Here is a 7,502-nt window from a genome sequence, read left to right on the forward strand (position 1 = left end):
ATATATATATATATATATATATATATATATATATATATATACATACATATGTGTGTTGTGTAGGAGGTGTATGAATTACGATTAACACAAGTTTACATTATTTTTACGTACGTTTCGCCTATGTTGTTGATATTAGCATCTCTTTCTCTCTCTCTCACTCTCTCTCCCGTTCGTTTTCTCCACACACACACGCACACACGCAAACACACGCACATACACGCACATACACACATACACATACATACATACGTGTGTGCATGTGTGTATGAATTTACGAATATAGGTATGCTTTTCCTCCACCGCCGTCATGTGTTTCCAACGCGAACGATTTAACCATACGTTCATGTATGTGTCAGTACCTTATCTACCGAAACATAATTGACATTAAATAATACTTGAAAACTGTCTTATTACTCTTCCTGTTTATAATTAAATATCATAAGCATAAACATATCAGAAGGAAACCATAACTATTTCAAGGAAACTTTGAATATCTAAGTTTCGTGTAGATCACATTATCCAAACAAACGTTTTATATAATATTTTCTTCTCAACTTATGCTAAGCTTAACGTAAACATGATTAGTTTTTACATAGTAAACACCAATTTAAAACAGAAAAACAAAATAGGTTCTCTATCCTTCCTTTCTCAAACTGGTGTAAATTGGTGCATAAAATGTGTATGTGTGGGGAGAGAGTATATATATGTGTATATATTTGTGCATATTTGCACTTGTCTCATATAAATATGTATGTGCATATCTACTCACATACATTCACCCAAACACACATATAGGACATACATGCACCAACAGGTACACATACATATGTATGTACATATGTGCCAATACACACACACACACACACATATATATATATACATATATATATATATATAAATATATATGTATATGTGTATATATATATATATATAAATATATATACATACATTTAAACATACATAGATACATACATACATACATATATATATATATATATATATATATATATATATATATATATATATATATATATATATATATATATATATATATATATATATATATATATGCATGTATATACGTGTACATTTATGCAATACTGTTTTATGATTTTGAAAACATTCTCGTAAAACACTTAATTAATTATTGTAGATATTAATTATAAAATTGTCATTGGTATTGTTATAAGAACTTGAATACACACACACTTACATTTAGATATCTATCTATCTATCTATCTATCTATCTATCTATCTATCTATCTATCTATCTATCTATCTATCTATCTATTTAATATATATAAAACTTTAAGGCTATTTTTTAATATTTGACTGTATTCATGATTATTCCTAAACTGATTAATTGGTTATCGGCAAAAAAAAAAAAAAAGAAAAAGAGGAAGACAAGTTTTCTTTTTTCAATATAATTTCTGATTTCAAGTGCGCAGTATAAATCTCTGAAATTACAAAGCTAAATATTCAATATGGAATTTAAGTATATCTTATTGAAAGTGGGAAATTATTATATAAATTACCTAATAATTGAATACTCATATATATGAATTATATCATCTTATCCTCTTATATTTTATGTAAGTTGGGGGAAAAGCATTATGTTATAATGTGAGAATATTAAGGCTTTTAAAACCGTTTAAGGGCATCTTTTATTTATTTGTAAAGTCTATTTTTGTTTATAATCCATTTAACTCGATTATGTCTTATTCTAAGAGATTATTTCTCGTTTCTTATATGAACGGCACTTTACGCTATCTGAAATTTTTACATTTCTAAAAACATCAAATTAAATGCAAAGAAATGACATATTCTTAACTTAGAAAACACTGGAAATATCTATTCTTATGTGCATATGTGAAAGAGAACTACAAGAATTTAAGTATCCCTATATCGCTAAGTAGTGCTTAAAATGTGTTTCTGTGTATTACAGTTGCATTATTCAAACAGCCTTCGAGACATCCTTTCCCGTCCAGATTGCACGATCCGATTAAGCCAGCGTTCCTTTTTCTATTAAAGAAACACTTAGTTATTGAAAGTGTAAAACAAGAAAGGTTTTATTTGTGAATCTGTGCGGATTGTATGTTTATATAAGTGAATCTGTATAAGCTAGTGCGTATTTATAAAAGTGAGGCTGAGCAAGTGAGGTGCATACGTGTCATGATTCAGGAAATACGGGCATTCATTTTGAAAACATAAGGCAATGGATTTACAGAATATATGGAACATCGGATAAAATACTTGTGTTTTTCCTTCTGGCTCAAGATGCTTTAAGTTCACTTCCCAAGATGGTCTGTTTTGCTTTTCTTCTCGTTAAGGTCAGGTACTGCGGTTGCCTTTTCTTCTCAAATCCGCTGGCATTGTGCCGAAATTAGAAATAATTATAAAACGAGTGGAAAAGAGGGAAAAACCCCTCAAGAACAAAAAGAATTGTCTGCTCAGAAAAGTTAGCGTTAGTCAAAAGAACGTGAGTCATTGACTCACTTCTCATTTCCTCTATTCAATGAAACAGTGCATGGCTGTAGCGTAGTATGTTAGAAACTTTCACTCGAACATGAAACATTTACTTTAACAGGACGTGGATATCATAAGATAATCGCATTGAAGCATTCGACAGATTGAACCTACTCCTTTAGCAGTTTGTATGAAATCATTACTATATTTTTCATGTTTTGTTGCCACCTTGATCCAAAAGATGACCAATGGTGCACTAAATTTGACTAGCTTTTCTTTTATTCAGACATAATGCATCTAGGAGTACACTATCCAGTGTATCCCTTTTTTTAACACTCGAGAGTCTCATGTGGGTCGATAGAGTGTAATTTCAGAGAGATTTGGTTGCAATTTCTAGCAGATCAAGAGACCATGCAGTGATATCCTCATTAGCTTGTCAGGACTTACTCTTATAAGGATCAAAGTTTTATGATTTTTACTTCTATTTCGAAATGTAGTGTTAAATATTAAACGTCTAGGAAACTGAAAAGACTAATATTAAAGAGAAAAGGACAATTGCATCAATAACACTACCAGAAAAACAAATTCACATAATATATATTCCGCCCCACCAGCCTACCAGCAAGAAATCATTTATTTTTCTCCAGTATGTCGACAACATGTGTATTTATATTATTACTCCCTGGGAACGAACAGACTTATGACATAAGAGAATGGCGCGGTCTTACCTGATTGGTTTTATTGAAGAAATTGATTAGATATTGATTTATATTCTTGCTTTGTCTGTATGACAAATAAGCATTCGACCTCTGGTTCGTGAAAATAACCATATAAAGAGAAATAATCGCTAGAGCAATGATTAAAGATATAGTGAGATAGTAATGATAACAGAACTTATGTAAACAAGGATAACACGAGCCCGCACGGAGAAGTAATCCGCCAAGGAAAACATCGATGCAGTCGCTTCACCTGCAAGAAATAGCAACTAAATGTTGCTTGAAACTAAGGAACTACTACATTATACATAATGGTTTCAAATTTTAGCACCAGGCAAACAATATTTAGAGGAAGGAGCTTGTCGATTACATCGCCCGCATTGTTCCCGAAAGAGACGAAAAGCAAAGTCGGCCTCGGAGGCATTTGAACATGAAGCCGGAAAAAATGCCACTGAGCATTTTGTCTGGCGTGCTAACGATTCTGCCACTTCATTGACATTACAGTATACAAAATCTATTCTGTTATAACATCGATTGTGTTCCTTCATTAGGAAGAAAATATTTGTGATAGTTCATCGTCGTGAAAAGAAAATTATAAGGAAATTAATTTAAATTCATTGCTTTTGGTAGCCGAGAATGAAAAGAGATCTGTGTAGACGGACGTATGTGTGATTGCTTAGTGAAAAAGTTGGATTTGAATCCGTAAAGTGTTTTTTTTGCATCAAACCTTGGCAAATGTTTTTCATCATCCACAAGTCAGATATACTGAACGAGGGCGTGCAGAACGGTTTTGTCACTCTGCGCGCACCTCGGACAAGCCCGTCTGACAGCACATACGTACCTGTAGAGTTTATCTCGAACCAGTAGCGCCTCCTGGCAGCACTGCCAGGCCAAGGACATCTGGAAATTATCCATGATAGTTCCTGACTGGAAAGTCCTTCGGAACAGACTAGCCAGTTCGTTGTTGTCGACGTCCAGAGTCTCCCTGAGAACGTCGTCGCACTTCCCCGCCACTAATCCTCTATAAATTTCTAAAGCAGAACATCCACTAATCCCTTCGCCCGACTGGTAGAGGGCTGTGAGCGCCTGATGACATTCTAAGTGCCAGGCGCTCAGTATCGGTCTTTTCTTCACACAGGACTGCAGCTCCGTCGAGGAGACGAGCTGCGGAAAGACGAGCCTCAAAAACGGAGCCCACATACGCTCACCGCCCAGAAATCGTTGCAGGTGGCGTAACCTTAGTGCGTATCTGCGCATCAGTAGCCACAGCAAACCTAATCTGCGTCTCAGAGGATGCTGGCAACAGACTGACTGCCTGAACATTGAAACACATCCCTTCCACAAGAATTTTAATAAGAGACGCTCCAGCCTGGTCAGTAACCGAAACAAGTCACGACGGTCAGGCGATAAATGATAACAGAGGCGATGTAAACATTCACCACCTCTGCCCGACTTTTCAGAGACAATTTCCTCTCAGTCCATTTCTACGTAAGACTGACCACCCTGTTCGCCACCTCGTCCCAGTTCTTATCAGCCTGGAGGTCGAGACCAAACTAGACCCTGAGCAGTTTTACTGGTTCATCGGTCCAGCATCCGACAACGCCGTCCGTTGGCATCGTCCTGCCTCTCCAGGAGCCCAACTGCAAACCCACCGATTTGTTGGTGTTGATTTTAGCTCCTGAACAGGTGCTGCTGTGCATTGCAGCGATCCAGCTTCTCAAAACGGTTCCGAAACCGTCTGCTTTCAGGACGGCTTCCCAGTAGCGATGGTCGAACCTATTGAATGCTTCTAATTGATCCAAATTGTTTAGAGCACCCTCGAAGTCAACTTTGGTCCCAGCCCTCTCTATGGTGTATCGCATAAAGTGGAGGTTGTCGTGGATAGACCTGCTCGGAATTGCGTACGTTTGCGTTTCTCCGACTAGGCTACCGACGACAAGCACCAGCCTTTTCCCTAACACCTTGGCCAAAATATTAAACTCTGTATTTAGCAGTCTCTAGTATGTCCCTATTGTCAGCATCCTTCTTCAGCAGTGTCACTGCACCTCTGCTAACAACACTAAGAATTCTCCCGCTCTGTTTCCACTTGCGGTAGATGTCTGCCACGAGGTTGCCAAACAAATTTGGCATAAATCCATTGAATTCATAGGACAGACCATCCAAACCGAGCAATCTGCGACTTGTGCAATTGCTCATCGCCTCCCAAATTTCAGCTGCTGTTATCGGCCTTTCACATAACCTCGCGTCAGCTGTCAGGTGCCGCGGCAAGCTGTCCAGGTACGAACTACAGTTCAATACCGTCGTCGACCCCTCACCCTCTTCAAACAGCTGCACTTAAGTAGTTCACTAATCCGGCCCCTGTAGTCTTTGCGTGCCGGAAATGGAACGGAATCAAATATTCAGTGATGAGGGAAAGGATCAGGAGAGAATGTTATCGCAGGGTGAGAGCAATACTTAAGACAGGGCTGAATGCAAGAAACAAGATCGAAGCGATCAATGCTTTATCCATATCAGTCGTGACGTACAGTTTCAATATCATTAACTGGTCTATTACTGAAATATGTAATCTTGACAGAAAAATACGAAAACTGTTGACAATGCATAGAATGCATTGAACCCTAAGGCAGATATAGAATGCATAGAATGCATAGAACCCTAAGGCAGATATAGAATGACTTCACCTGCCAAGAAAAGAGGGAGGCCGTGGACTTTTACAACTGGCATTAACAATGAAGATTGCCACAATTGGCATAGAGACCTACCTGAAAAACTCTGAGGACTGGATGTTAAAACTTGTCTCAAAACATGAAAAAAAGAAAGCATCATACTCAGTAACAAAACAGGCAAAGGAATATCTAAGTGAATTCCAAATACAACAAATTCTGGAATTAGACATATGAGAAACGAGCGCAGAAAAAGCTAAGCGCATGAAAACCCGTGCTAAAACTGCTGCCTTAGATATTCTGACTGATAAATGGCAAGAAAAACCTCTGAATGGCAAATACACAAAGAGGGCGAATAATGCCAATGCTGACAATGTTACTTCGGAAGGTGCTCGAAAGATAAGAGGTGTTACCTTAGTTCACTGGTAGTGAACAGCTGACACTGTAGTACATTTACCAGCGTTAGAAGCTGTGCAAAGGCAACAGCAGCAACAACAATAATAATAATGTATTTATATGTGATAGCTTCAAATATTCAAATCGACACGTGTGTGTATGTGTGTGTGATAGGAAATAGCATGTTTGTGTATGCATGTATGTGTGATAGGAAATAGTACATTGGTGTATGCGCGTGTATGTTTTTAATGCATGCATGTTTCTGCTGTTTATGCATGTATAGGAATCAATGTTGAGTGTAGGATTGTAAAGTGAAGAAAAAGTATTGGAAATAAAGGAATAAGTAAAGAAAAAATCACCGAAGAAACCAACCAGAGATTTCATTCCGTTCGTGCTTTCAGAACAGCAGATCCGTTTGAAGAAGGGACTTCCTGTGAATGATGAAAAGTGGAACGGCTATTGATTGGGAGATGGCTGCAGACTTACCAGGGTGCCAAGAATTCTTCCCCATTCTAGTTACGAAGAAACCAGACATCATTATAAGGTGTAAAAGAACAATAGCCAGAAAAATATTGAGCGAAAGCTGGTAACCAACTGATCTAGCAATCGGGGCCTCATTTCTGTGAGGGGCGCCGGTGCGCAATGATGCCGTCGAAAGGAAGGCTCCGAAACAGCGCACATTCTCTCCTGATGATCCCGTAAGCTTAATAGCATCTGGTATGCAGAGCTTTTGGATGGTCATTTTTTTCCTGCCAAATAAACACACACACTATATATTCGTTCTTCCCTCGTTTAAGACAAAATAAGAACAATAATAAACGAGTGAAGAACAAATATATAGTGTGTGTGTTTATCTTGCAAGAAAAATACGACCATCCCGAAATATAACAATATATATATACTCTTTACTCTTTTTACTCTTTTACTTGTTTCAGTCATTTGACTGTGGCCATGCTGGAGCACCGCCTTTAGTCGAGCAAATCGACCTCAGGACTTATTCTTCGGAAGCCTAGTACTTATTATATCGGTCTCTTTTGCCGAACCGCTAAGTTACGGGGACGTAAACACACCAGCATCGGTTGTCAAGCGATGTTGGGGGGGGGACAAACACAGACACACAAACATATACACACACATACATACATATATATATATATATATACATATATACGACGGGTTTCTTTCAGTTTCCGTCTACCAAATCCACTCACAAGGCTTTGGTCGGCCCGAGGCTATAATAGAAGACACTTGCCCAAGGTGC

Source organism: Octopus bimaculoides, chromosome 6, assembly GCF_001194135.2.
Source record: "Octopus bimaculoides isolate UCB-OBI-ISO-001 chromosome 6, ASM119413v2, whole genome shotgun sequence".
Lineage (NCBI taxonomy): Eukaryota > Metazoa > Mollusca > Cephalopoda > Octopoda > Octopodidae > Octopus > Octopus bimaculoides.